At 40.7% G+C, this 14,419-nt stretch overlaps 1 long non-coding RNA gene across 1 annotated transcript; it reads right to left on the bottom strand.

Moving 5' to 3' along the window:
• Positions 1-3,084: 3,084 nt before the first annotated feature.
• Positions 3,085-14,142, bottom strand: LOC141737859 (uncharacterized). The gene is made up of 3 exons (XR_012585255.1): positions 14,008-14,142; positions 4,518-4,646; positions 3,085-3,934 (listed from the first exon to the last, which is right to left on the bottom strand). It is a non-coding gene; the product is annotated as an uncharacterized LOC141737859 (long non-coding RNA).
• Positions 14,143-14,419: the final 277 nt, after the last annotated feature.

The raw sequence follows: 14,419 nt of genomic DNA, 5'->3' as shown, positions 1-14,419 counted from the left end.
TACTTCCTGAATTTTGCCAAAGATTAAAATGTCATCACTACCATTAGGGACATTGGGTATGTACTGAATTACTCTGTAGATTATACTTTGAAAAGTTTCAGCAGCTGAATATATTTCAGGCATTCATCTTTTGTACCCAGTATTTCAAATCTTTATGAATTTGCTTCCTGGACTCAGGTTAATAACTCAGGAAAGACAACTAATATAGCAGACCTCCACTTCAGGTATTCTATTTTAACATTTAGCTTCTTGTATCCATACCTTTATAGCTTTTCCTGGTCTTCAAGGAGCTTTCTGAATTTGTACAAAGTTCAAGAAAGTCTATGATACTGCTGCATACTTGGGAAGAAGGATTAAACAGTGAGAATGATCAAGATTTCTTTTTTTTTTTAGATGACAGCGAAACTAAAAGTTTTTCACAATTCTGGAAAGGTTTAAAAAGGGAAGGGAAGGGAAGGGAAGGGAAGGGAAGGGAAGGGAAGGGAAGGGAAGGGAAGGGAAGGGAAGGGAAGGGAAGGGAAGGGAAGGGAAGGGAAGGGAAGGGAAGGGAAGGGAAGGGAAGGGAAGGGAAGGGAAGGGAAGGGAAGGGAAGGGAAGGGAAGGGAAGGGAAGGGAAGGGAAGGGAAGGGAAGGCCCCCCACTGTTATCTTTCAATATGAAAAAAAACCTGCATAAGCCTAATAAGAGGGGGAGTGGAGGGGTGGTGAAGCAAATTAAAGTTTTTCTTGGTTTTCAATTCTAAATGTCAGTGCAAGATGTAAACCTCTCCACAAAGTTGTTCTCTACCTAGCCCATCTTTTTGCTTCTGTGCACACCTGAACACCTGTAGGTTACTAGCTGTGCAAACTGGCAGGAGGCGACATCCTTGTATAGAGGTTTTTGCTTTGCTTCCTTTCTGGACAAGCAGTTCATGGCTTTCATTTGTTCAGCTAAGCACTGAATAAAGCCTTCAGAATTTGTTTCCATATCCATTACAGATAGAAAAGACTGAAATGCCTCAACGTCTGATCAGTGTATCTGTTTCAATGGCTTTGCTCATAAACTTTGTCCTAATTTCATTAACACCTAGTTTTTTTGGGAATAATTGTGCTGAACCTATTCATATTCTCCACACAGACAAAACAGTCATTGAAATCAATGAGTTAAGTAATGGCTTTCCCACCCTTTTCCTTGGGATGCACTAGAAAGCAATGTTGCAGAATTCCAGGTTTTTCCCTTCCCCCACAAGGTAACCATGTGCCTGAATTCACAGTCCAGCCACCCCAGCCTATTTTTAAACTGCACTGAATTTTTTTTTTCAATTTTCTTTTTTTTCTCTGTTAGTCTGACAGTTGGATACAATCTCATTGAGCTTGTGGACATACAGGCTGTCCTTCAGTCACGATAAACATAAGAAACAATTTTATTTTCAATGTGTATCTGTGTGTGCACAGACACAGAAGCAGCATAGCAAATGCAGACAGCTACAAACAGTCAGAGGATCACTTGCACAATAAACCCAACAAAAAAAAATCTTTCTGGATATTGTGCTGGTAAAAACCTACACTTAAAAAAAAGAAAAAAAAAAAGTCAGCAGTTGTGAGATTTCTGATGTGTTCAAGAAATCATGTTTTTAGTACATTTTGTAAAATAAGATTTGTTTCAAAGAAACATGATTGTCATAATTAATGTTGCCTTCTAACAGAACCAGAAATAAGTTGAAATGCACTGAATATTGATGGACAGCTCACATGAAAAGAACCAAGGGATATTCGTATTACAGAATTTTTGTTGCTGTGCTATTGGCCACTTCTGATTTTCATTTTGAGCTTTTGGCTTATTCAGTGTCGAAAAACTAGCACAACATTTTGTGTCAAAGAAGCCAATACACTCGATGACAAAAACGATGTTAAATTATCCAGCTCTAAAGTTAACATCAGTAATTTTACTTTACGCACAAGGACTGTACCCAAATCCAAAGAGATCAGTGTGAGTTACTCAAAATGAAAGCAAATACTGATTAAAAAAAAAAATTAAGATGGAAATGTAGTTTATATAGAAATGCACAAGTAAAATCTGCAAACAAGCTTGGTGATATGCTGAGAAAAAAATAAATTAATGTTCTGAAACAGTTTTCTAATCTAGATTCAAACTCACTACATGACTGTCAAAGCTCTTCATGTGTCTTCATCTTGTATATCCATTTCTCAGCCTAGCATGAAATTTTACAAGATTAATTTTTAGTATAAAGAAATTGCAAAAGCACTTTTTTCAAGTACCAGGAAATATAGGTAAGCCATGGTACTCCATCAGAAACTATTAACTTTCAGCATCCTTAACACTGATTAGCTTTAAGGTAATTGAGATCAGTTAACGTCTCAGTGGGACAAGACTTATTTTTTCAAAGTCTATTATCAAAACTTCTATCTGCAGTGAGAACTCCAGGAATTGAATGGGATTCCATCTCATTTCCTGCAGGCTGCTGAACATATTCTTTATAATTTTAAATTTAAACCTCTCTGGGATAGTATCATGAAAACAGAGCATTCCATTGGCTGCATAAAGGAGTAACAAAGCTGTTCCCCCCTTTCTGGTCAATTATATCGATTGTGATTCTGAGATTTTCAAATGTATTTCTCCGTTTACTCCAATTATACTAAGCATGATTGTTAAGATGATTGTCTTGGACTTCGAGAGACGTGCAATGAGCCAGCTCACTTGTACTTGTGTCAAAGTTAATTAATTTTTCTAAATCAAAAATGACCAGGGATGCATTCTGCTTTCTGTTTTGAATTAAAATCACTTTTTCGCTGCTGTGTTATTCCTAGTTTGTATTGATTTTAGGTTCAAAGAGCATTAACTTCAATTCTAAGTTTTCTTTTAACCTGTGGAGAACATGGAGGGATCACAAGCTCTGCTTAGAAATTTCCCCAAGGGGCTCATCCGAAGCTTAACGAAACATTCTCAGTGACTTAATTTTGCTGGATGTCTTTGAAGAACCTTCTCTTTTATCCTTCCGGCTCATTTTTTTGGGATTGCTTTTATTCAAATGCAAAATTTCTCAAACTAAGAGTAGTATTATTGCAGCTGGAATTATTTGAATTTTTGCAAATACCCCGAAGTGAAAACAACAACAACAAAGAAAAGTATATATTTAAAAGTAAGTTTCATTTAAAAAAAAAATCTGTGATGTGTTAACTTTGGCTAACAGACAAAATCCCACCCAGCCGCTCACTTCCCCTCCTCCCCCAGGATGGAGGGAGAAAATAGGAAGAACAAGAACAAGAAAGCTCCTGTGTTGAGATAAGGACAGGAAGATCTCCTATCACTGTGGGCAAAACAGACTCAAACTGAGGAAAATTAACTTAATGTATTGTCAATTAAAATAAATATTTAATTACTGATACAGGTAGTCGTAAACAAAAAGACAAACATTAAAACAAGACTTCTTTCCCCAGGGTCATCTTCACTCCTTCTCTTCAGGCTCCTGTCCACCACCTGAGCAGTGCAGGAGATACCAGGGGGTCACAGTTGTCATGCAGCAGTCTCTCTCTGGTGCTTCCTCCTTCTCACATGTTTTCTCTGCTCCAATATGGGCTCTCTGTGGTGGCAGCTCCTTTGGGAATAGCCATGAGCCATGCGCTATGGCATTGTGTCCTCTATGGGCTGCAGTGGATGCCTGGTCCAGCTTCATGTAGTACCTCCTCCTCCGTCTCCTACTTATCCTTCTCTGACCTTGCCTCCCCTGTTTCTCACTCTTTTTGTTGTCTTATCCAGTCTCCGTCTGGCACTTTCTGCCCCTTCTTATATACATTTACTCCAAGGCGCCACCATGGTGGCTGCGGGGCTCAGCCATGCCCTGCGGGGGGTGGGTTGGAGCCAGCTGGAACCGGCTGTGTCCGGCTCGGGGCAGCCCCGGCCGCTCACCACAGAGGCCGCCCCTTGACACCTGCACCTAGTAGAAATTCAAACAAAATATTTAAATCAAAGCTTACCTCTGGGCCAGTTCTTCAAAACTAGCTTTTTTTTTTTTTTTGCACCTGCAGTTAATTTCAGCCAATAAAATCTGCAGCTGAAGCTGAGGGGCCATTACAGTCAGCCTCTTAGCTTGAAACAGGAGTGTGCTTTTTCGGAAGCAGATTTAGTGATGATCACCCCAATTTACCGTGCCACTGTTCACACAGCGGCGCAGCCCCAGAGTGTACAAACGAGGTTCTTTGCGGGGGGGTGCCTCACCCGCAAGGGAGGCTGCAGGGCTCCTATGGCCCGTGCCAAGCCCAGGCACAGCTCTGGAGTAGGGCTGAGCTGGGCTGAGCACCAGCAGGCACTGGCAGGTCATGGGCACGGACATGGCATGGGCACGGGCACGGACATGGCATGGGCATGGGCATGGGCATGGGCATGGGCATGGGCAAGGTCATGGGCACGGACATGGATGTGGGCACGGGCATGGACACAGGCAGAGGCACGGCTGTCAGCACCAACTGCTTTGCTGTGCGCTGTGGTCCGCTTCTCGCCAGTGCACAAAACAAATGTACCTGCAAAGCCACAAACACGCCAGTGTTTGGTCCAGGGTCTGTCACACACCTCTAAGTATTGCGACCAGTGCGATACAACGTCTGCTTGCTGGACTAAGTGCGATGAGCTCGACAGCGTCAATCTGAAATCTAGTGAGACAGAAGCCATGTGACCAAAAGAAGATAAAAAGTACAAGTAGGTTTGACACAGTAATTACCCCTATGATAGCTCTTTCTAGGTAAGGCAAATTGGTGATGACAATGTAGGGAAATTTGCCTCTCTAGCACTGTTTTCTGAATAAAATTTCCCACAGCTGTCAATCAGGCCATTTTACCCTCACACTAAATTAGCACCATTTATTTTAACAGTGTCTTTTGTACAATGCTGAAAGGTGAACTATATTGTAATTCAACCTTGAGAATATTCTGCTGTTAAAAGTTCCCATTTTTGTGTACTCTTTATTATTTCTTAGCTAAAAGTCTTAGACATATGAGCTTTACTTTCTCAGCCTGGTCCTCATCTGTAGACTATAGCTTAAGAAGTACTTTTTACTCTTTACTTTATAACTACAAGGAAATGATGATTTCACTTTGATTGTAGTCATACGTATTTCCTTTTCATTTTACTCTGTAGCTGTAAGGTGTTGTCTGCTTCATATAACACTTATTGTGCTGGGATATTTTGTTATATTAAAACATCAAATGCCTTTTAGAATTACTCTTGTGTCTCTCCTGCACTGTCAATAAAATGCTGTAAGATTGAGCGATACGTGGGACTTTGCATAATCTTGTTAATGCTACAGGTAGTTTTACAAAGAGGCTGTGGCAACATAAAGCGGAGTATTTCAACAGTAATTCTCAGGCAAATGACTGTTCCTCACAAAGTATGAACTATAAGGTATAGTGTGCTAAAGCAGGATATGACAGGAACTGGCTACTGAGTCCAAGGATGATTTTTAATTCCTGTCCATCATGAAGGTTTAAATATTCTCACGGAAAGAGAAAGGACTTGGATTTCCATTCCTATTCCAAGGATTTATTTTATCCAATAATAATCATAGTTACTGCATGAGACAAAGACTGTACCCCATGTTTCATCTTTTAGTGCCCTGATCCCTTGACTGAAGACTCACGCTCCTTAAGAAGCAATAAGCTCCACAAGAAGCTCTTTCAAGAAGCAATATTATGCTCACTGTTCTCCTGCCTGTTCCACATTAAATGAGCTGTATTTGACACAAAACCATGAGAGATGGCAAGGCTTCTGTGTGACAAGTTAGGCCATCTCAGACTTGCCTATAACCTACCAGCCTACCATGAAGAATGCTCTGAAAAGTAGTTGCCATGCGGGTTTCAGACCTGGAAATGCAGCAGAGGCTTCCTGACTTTTTGAGTTTAGAAAGGGACAGCTTTGGAAAAATGAAAACAGAAAGCAAGCACTTACACTATTAGTTTTACCATTGATTAATAACACTGGATGTGATGTCCCATACAGCAAGCTGAACCTTCACAATGAGACTTGCAAACAAGTCCATTCTTCTGTGTCTGACACCTTCTTCCAGAGCCATACAAATGCATACCATGGTGGCGTTCGTAAGCTTGAAACTCTCTCAGTGTCTGAGATTTCATCATCTTCATGAACGGATGCAGACCATTTTGACTCACTTGAGCTACTTGGTGAGCCCAGATCTCCTTTCAGAGACAGAATCTAGCAGTCCTATTTGTGTTTCCTGACGAGTCCATGCCAGGATCACACCTGGAGCCTGCCCAGCATGCCACAACTAAGAGTCACTTAGAGTTTGAAATGGTGGTGGTGTCACCCACCTATCTGTTAGTGAAGGATAAAGAAGGACACCTGTAGGTTGAAAGTAGTCCACAAGCTGCTCCACCTGGCCACTGCTTTCTCTGAGACAAGAAGAAGAATAGGTGCAGAGCTCCTGCTGCGCTTAATGCAGCACGTGCAGATAGGCTCCACGCTGGGGGCAGCTGGGAAGCATAAGCATCTGCTGGCCCAAGGACAAGCAAAACAGATAGTCGCTGATGAAAAAGTGGAGTGAAGCAGGTTGCTACCACTGTGCAGGGAGGTGCATCACCGGCTTGGACAGACATTTGGAAGTGTGCAGGTGGCCAAGAGGAGCAGCTGTTTGCAGCACATGGGCAGGTAAGTGTCTAGGTTTTTGTGCACAGAGGAAGGATGGGGCATCCTTGTAGGAAAGGAGAGGGCAAGAGGCACTTGCAGGGAAGTGAAGCCAGGGCTGCCCTGGAGTCAGCAGGAGGAAGGACTTCCACATGCACGCTTGGCACTCGTTGTAAGTTGGATCACCCTGGACCTTATACCCTATTGGTTATAGGACTGTATGGTCTCCATTTCCCGAAGTGCCTGAGCTCTTCATTAAATCTCGCCATAACCACTCTGGCCTCAGCTGAGCTTTATATAACTGCATGGGAGGCTGGGTTGTAAGATTAAGAAAATTTGGTAGAGACTCAGAGGTATCAGATAGACCTGAAACTACTTTAAATTTGTAAATTAAGAAGGCTCTTCTTTCTGGTCTCTTGGTTAGAAAAAATAGATGTATATGGAAAATTTCATTTGGGTTTTTTTGTGAGCCCTCAGATTTCATTCCATACTGCTTTATCCACCCTTTAATGAAACTTTTCATCAGACATACAAATTGGATAATGCGAGGCCTCTCTTTAAAAAAAAAAAAAAAAAAAAAAAGAAATGACTGAGCAAAAATGAATGAGGTTTGCTAGTGAGCAAACCTATTCAATCAGCTTCTGTGTAGAAGCAGTTTTCAATATTAGCAACTGGATACCACCCATTAGCGTGACTTAGTACAGCTGTGAAATGCTGCCAAACTTTTGTAATACAATTATTATGTGGCGGCATTGCATAAAATAAACCAGGGCTGCCACTGTAAGCTCTCATTTGTAACAATTCTGTTTTTAAAAGCTGATGAAGAACATCAGGCAATTTTGTGGTACAAGGTAGATCTGGGAAAGCTCAAAGAGCCCCATGAGACTAAATAAAAAAGTTGCAGCACAAGACCTCTTATCAAATTAAAAGCCTGTCGCATTTCTGTGTTGGTACTTGCTTTCTTAGAGAAAAATGCCAAAACATTCCTTTTCTCTGCAATTAAATAAACATGAATTCCCAATATTTGCATGTCACAAATCAGGCTGCAGAAACTTATTGTAGTGCCTTGCTGACTATTCAGAAAAAATGTAGTTCACAGAAGTCAAAAATAACATCCACCTCTGTGGTCAGGTTTATTTTTTGTTGATTTAAATAAGATAAACTTTCTATTAGTCTAATTCTCTAAGCAAGGAGGAAGAAAACAGAGATGATGTCTTTTAAATAATGGTGGGGTTTTTTCTACAAAAGCCAGCAGAACATAGACGGTATGTGTAAACAAATGGTTCAGAAGAAACTCACCTGATTATGACTTTAAATGAAGGCCTGCAAATCCAGACAGGACCTCAGAAAGGATCCTTAAGACACCTGAATTTTGTTATTCCGCAAGATCTTTACAATACATGTCACTCCAAAATCTCAGACAAGGACTCAGCTATGCAATGCTAATATTTAAATATATGTACTTATTTCCCACACACTAATGTAATAATGAATGGTATATTGCTCCCTTGCCTGGTAGCTCATTTAAGGTTTTATACTTCCATATTTTGGATTCTTTGCTCAGGGTAGACCCCTGCTGCTGCAAACAAATCTTTATCTGTAACCAGCTAAGTGGAGTTTTAACAGCTTTGCTCCCCCTCTCATTACTTTCTCTTTCCTTGTAGACTTCGGCTCTTTCACCATTCACTTGACTACGAAATACCACTTGCAAAGACAGACGAACTAAGAAAAAAGTTCATTCAGTATGTTCTTTTTAGTCGAGTCATAACATTTCTTTTTTTTTGCTTTTGCTTTTCTTTTTTTTTTTTTCTTTTGATCTCTACTAAATAACGCTGCTAGATGAAATCTGTATCATGTAATTCTGTGATTTTATCACTCATGTGTCTGATATTTGAAGCATTCCTCTTTCAGGACAGCATTTTATCTCACTGAAACCTTTCACTTCTTTACTGAAGAAGTTCTTCACGGGATACTGTTTGCACTACCTTTATGTGATAAGAGGTAGAGATGTGAGGAAGCAATCATCTTGTGTTGAAGCATCACATTCGGTAACTTACATTTTGCTATTAACTAGTTACACTGTATTTCTGTCTTTGCTCTAGGATGAGTAGGAGCACTTCTGGTGATGTCAGGGCTTACAAATTCTTAGCTGACCCAGTTAATTTTAAGGACAAAAGATAGGAGTCTCCAGAGGTAAAAATCGGATAGCTTATTTGCTAGGCCCAAGATGTTGCTGAAGCCCTGCTATGTTCTTGCCAAAAAGACCACACAATTTTTAGCTGAAAAGCAACGGTGCTGGCTGTGGAGCTCTTTCTACGGTGAGTTTGTTAGAAAGGCTCTGCATCCTTTGGGCAGACTCACGTGATCAAGGAGACCTGATGTCACAGTTTGCTGCCACCGAAAGGTAGGGGTCCTTTTCCACCTCCTCCCTGAGGCTGTGAAATCCTGACGGTTACCTTTTGCCACTTATGGACCCCTATGTGAGACACTTTACCTCCCTAAACAACTGGAATAGGATGTGGATTGATTTCTGCTGGACTAGTGAGCTGAATGATTTGTGCAAAGCTCCAACAAGGAAGGAAGCACAACAACCTGGGCAAGGGCAGAGATTATTTAATGGCTGTATTTGATAGGTGAAAGAAGAAACTGGAGTTGAAGCAAGCTTGGATTGGCTCAGGATCTTTCACAACTGTATGCAAAAGAATAGAGGTGCTATTTTTCTCCTTAATCTGCTGAAAAAAAACTCAAGAAGGTAAAAAACCTGGGACATTTACAACTAGGTTCTTGGGCTTTAATTCTGTGTAAGGACTCCCGAAGCACAAACTCTGTCCTGTGTTTGAGCAGAATGAAAATGACATGCAGAAAAAGGGAGGATTGCAATGGAGTTTTACATACTGTCTCATCACCTGGTTGTACTTATTTTCCCATTTGAAGTCTGTAACTGTATGAGTTCTGTAAAGGTCAATTACTATGATATTTTTTCTATTTTAATTAGCTTTGGTTTGCATATTTGCATTTTTGTAAAATTTTACTGTAATTATTTCCTGCAATCTGGAAACTTTTCGCCACCCCAGCTGCACAGAGTTGCTGGAGAATCACACTTGACAGGAAAAACCTGGGAGTTAATTTTGTCTGTAGGGGATCCTAAGTTACCATAGAGATGGTAAGAGCCCTGGCCCTTAATATTTAAAATTCCTGGCCCTTAATATTTAAAAAAGAAACCCCAGGAAAACGGTATGAGCCCAAGGAACTGTGTTGTTCCAATGATCCCTAAAAGCTGGAGCGGTCCCATTGGTCAAAGGCAGCCAAGTGCATCTTAACATACATCAGGAAATACTGATAGAAGGTGTTGAATCATGACCTTTGATGGCCTCAGTTTCTGGGAATTGCAATAGTGGAGAAAAATCAGCTGTCCTTCAGACCCTCAGAGACTAGCCTTCTCTAGCCATAGAGAAAATGTGATGCAGCTAAATCTCAGGAGAAACAAACTTTAGAAACTCTTGCTGCAAGCTCCAGGTTTACTGGAATAAACCTCCGAAATTCTGGTTCATGAAAGTTTGATTAGAAGATATAGCCGTTGTTATTCCTTTTTTAGTGTCCTTTTTTACTGCTTTCCAAACTTTGATTCAGAAAGCACGGTTTTGGTCATACACACTGCCACTGGGTTTGTGCCCATCAAAATAAAATGATGGGGGATTATGTTGCGTGTATACTGCAGTTCAAGGAAAATAAAAATTTTAACTGAATACTGACAATTTGGACCCTCAGAAAAACTTTGTCACAGAATTTTGAAAAAAGACCTCTATATAGTCTGCATAAATTCTGCTGTCTATGTAGAATTAACATTCAGTTACAGAAATATATCAGTTTAACTACTTTCCAGTTATATGGGAAGATCTATTTATTTTTCCATAGTTAAAGCTATATTTGACTTAAATTTTCTTTTGGCAAACAACACAGTTAGTGTATCGGCTTATAAAGTAGTCTCTTCAAGGTGATGATTTGGGGAACATTCTTTACCCCAGAAATCTCTTTCTCCACATCCCTGGGCACAACCTATTTTTAAAAATTCAGAGAAATGGTCTACCATATATCTTTGATAGACCACACCATAGACCAAGCTACACCTTTGATTTTTCTATTTGCTCTCAGGGTATTTGCTTATCTAAGTGTACTTCAGATTAGAAAATGCACCTGATTTCTCCCATTTCCCTGTCTAGCATTTCTTAAATGGCGATTTTAATGTGTACTTGGGGGACCTCCTAAACCCCAGTGATTTATAACTTGCTGAAGACTCATGCTTAAGAAACTTTATTTCAAACTATAAGCGTGGTGTAATGACCACATAGGCAAGTACAAATAGTTAATAGAAATCAATAGGGCAGATACTGTTTTGTCATGTAAGTCTGCCAGCTCAGAATACACCCTTTGAAATCAATCTATTTAGTCTGGATTTACTGCGTTTTCCATGGCTAGCCTGATGCAAAGATCTAAACTTGGGATTTCTTAGATTTTATGTGTTGTATCACTTGCCATACAATGAAGTTTAGGCATCACTTCATAACGATTTAAAGCAAAAATCAGAACAGGTAAATCAACCCTCTAAATATTTAAAAAGAAAGCTATCAGTAAATACTCTACCTGAATAGGCTGAGAGGGAAAGAATAGAATAAGTGCAGAAAGAATGGTATCCACAACTAATTCTCTAATACTAATTTGTAATACAGATTTTGTTTATGTTAGGATAATCTAAGAGAAGAAAATTAGAAGTTATCTATTCAACAAAAGAAATAACAAGCTTGATAGCTCACCCTTTTGCAATACATACTAAATTGCATATGTGAAGTTTTTCACGGAATCACAGAATTTTCAGAGTTTGAAGGGACCTCTAGAGATCATCTAGTCCAACTCCCCTGCTAAAGCAGGATTGCCCAGAGCACATTACTCAGGACTGCATCCAGGAGGGTCTTGAAAGCCTCCAGAGAAGGGGACTCCACAACCTCCCTGGGCAGCCTGTTCCAGTGCTCTGTCGCCCTCACCGTAAAGAAGTTTTTTCTCATATTTGATCGGAACTTCCTATGTTCCAGCTTGTGCCCATTACCCCTCGTCCTGTTACTGGGAACCACTGAAAAGAGTCTGGCTCCATCCTCCTTAGACCCACCCTTTAGATACTTGTAAACATTCATAAGGTCTCCCCTCAGCCTTCTCTTCTCCAGGCTAAAGAGTCCCAGCTCTCTCAGCCTTTCCTCATAAGGGAGGTGCTCCAATCCCTCAGTCATCTTTGTTGCCCTTCGCTGGACTCTCTCCAGCAGTTCCCTGTCCCTCTTGAACTGGGGAGCCCAGAACTGGACACAGTATTCCAGTTGTGGCCTCACCAGTGCAGAGTAGAGGGGGAGAATAACCTCCCTTGACCTGCTGGCCACACTCTTCCCTATGCAGCCCAGAATTCCGTTGGCCTTCTTGTCAACAAAGGCACATTACTTGCTTATGGATAATTTACTGTCTACCAAGACCCCCAAATCCTTTTCTTCAGAACTGTTTTCCAGCAGTTCCACCCCTAACCTATACTGGTGTCTGACATTCTTCCTCCCCAGGTGCAGGACCCTACACTTGTTTTTGTTGAACCTCATTAGGTTCTTCTCTGCCCAGCTCTCCAGCCTGTCTAGGTCACACTGGATGGCAGCATGGCGCTCTGGGGTGTCAGCCACCCCACCCAGTTTGGTATCATCAGCGAACTTGCTGACAATACTATGAGAAAACAAATTAAGACAAATTGAGTTCTAGTTCAATATAGTTTGTGTTTGCAGAAGATATGATTTAATTTATTATAATGCAGTTAAAACACAGTTGTAGAACAACGATAAATCCAGGTGAACAAAAAGCAGTGTCCATTAATTGGGGAAGTGCTACATGATATAGATAAAGATATGGAAGTTAAAATCATGTATCAAAAACTAAACAGGCCTTGGATTTGTCAATCCTTGAGTAGAAGAGCTCTAAGAAAAGTCTGTTTGCAGCAGGAAGTTGATTGAATCAGTGACCCTTTGAGCTAGTACTGGAACAACGTTGCATCACTGGGTTATGGAGGATGCCATGGAGCCGTGATTTATCAGCATTCAGAGGCGTTATCGAAAATACCATTGATTTGTGTGTTGGTGTTTTTGTTTTCCTCAGCAGCCAAGTGTGTTAATTCTGGTTCCCAGGATAATTTTACACACCTAGTTATATTGAAGGCTATATAGACTAGATGATGTGACTCATTTTATCCTGAAATGATAACTTTTTTCTCCCTTGTTTCAAAATTGTTACTACAAAGTCAAATCAAGTTAGACAAACTGATTTTCTCATTCTGTTGAGAAACTTCTTACTCTGTTAAGAAACTTCTTACCTTTTCGGTATAACATAAAGCAATGATTTTCTAAAGCCATATAATTTTATTTTTAAAGAAAATATATTATTTGGAAAACCCTAGCATTCTCATGATTTGGAACTGGAATTTGAAATTAGATACATAGGGTGGTGTTTGCCAGAGATCTGCCTTTTGCCATCCCTGTAAAAATCTACTCAAACTAGTTACACCTTTGGGAAAATCACGATTTGCACATGCTCGGTAGTAATGTGTTAAATATTTTAACGGCTATATATTCCCAAAGCATACCATCTGCGCTGGCAATGCTCCATCCAGGGCTGAGAATTACTTTCCCTGCAATTGTCTTCTAAGATGCTGCAGGCCATGCCTGGTCCAGCAGCTGCACCGAAAACTGAGTTTGTCACACTAGTGCTTTCAGTGACATCCTACAAAACGCTCAAGGGGGATGTAGTAAGAAACCTCCCATATTCAAATACAGAGTAGACAAAGTCTCGCAGTCATATGAGAAGAAGAATCCCAGGGTAAAGCATGACGAGACAGAGAGTGGAATGGCAGCCTTCAGCTGAAAGGACTGTGGTTCTTAGGGTGTAATGGGAGAAGAGCGTGGGCCTGTAAGGTTAGTGATGGTGGGACAAGAAGTCTGAGCGATGAGGACAGTGAGATGTGATAAACGTCTCGAGGGAAAAGTCTAGGACTGGAGGCTACAAAGCGTGTGTGGAAAGGGAGAGCAAGAGAGAAGCTGAGTGAGGAAGCAGAGATGGAAAATGCATATGACTTATGAAATAAAACTTATTGTGTGACCTCGAGATCATGTAACTTCCACAGACTGAATCAGTTCCTGCAGTCTTAATGAAGTCTAGACTGGAGAGGGAAGCCATAAGCAACAACTCTAATCATAGCCTCTTTGTTTCTGAGTCTGGTACTCTAATCCCGTTGGGATATCTGCACAGTCATTTAAACAGTTCTGCCTTTCTTCCCCCAGGACCTCCCCTCAGTGGTTAGCCTACCTCTTTCCCGGCCTTGAATGATTGATCCTCACCAGGAATTTTTCTCCTTTTTGTCCATAAACCGCACAGCAGACCTTGCTCCAAGTCAGATGTTTCTTTCTTCTCACAACCTTTACGCTCATTCTCTTCATCTGTGAAGACACCACTAACAATGGCACAGGCAACACTTGAACATCCACCCACCTCCTGACAGCCTTATATTCAAACTCGGGTATTTTGCTTTTGACCACAGAACTCAAACGCACAAAAAAATCCACGTCTATCAGAAAGTGACCACTAGCAAATGCACCCAAATTCTTCTTAAAGACAACACAAAAAAAGTTTTTTTTAAAGTCAGAAGGAGACACTATAGTTGCTTAGGCAGTCTACTTAAAGAAGATTACAGAAGTTCAGCGTTCTGATTTGGGTAGAG

The sequence above is a fragment of the Larus michahellis genome, chromosome 1 (assembly GCF_964199755.1).
Source record: "Larus michahellis chromosome 1, bLarMic1.1, whole genome shotgun sequence".
Lineage (NCBI taxonomy): Eukaryota > Metazoa > Chordata > Aves > Charadriiformes > Laridae > Larus > Larus michahellis.
The sequence above is the reverse complement of the archived record's forward strand: the minus strand, read 5'-3'. Positions and strand labels throughout refer to the sequence as shown.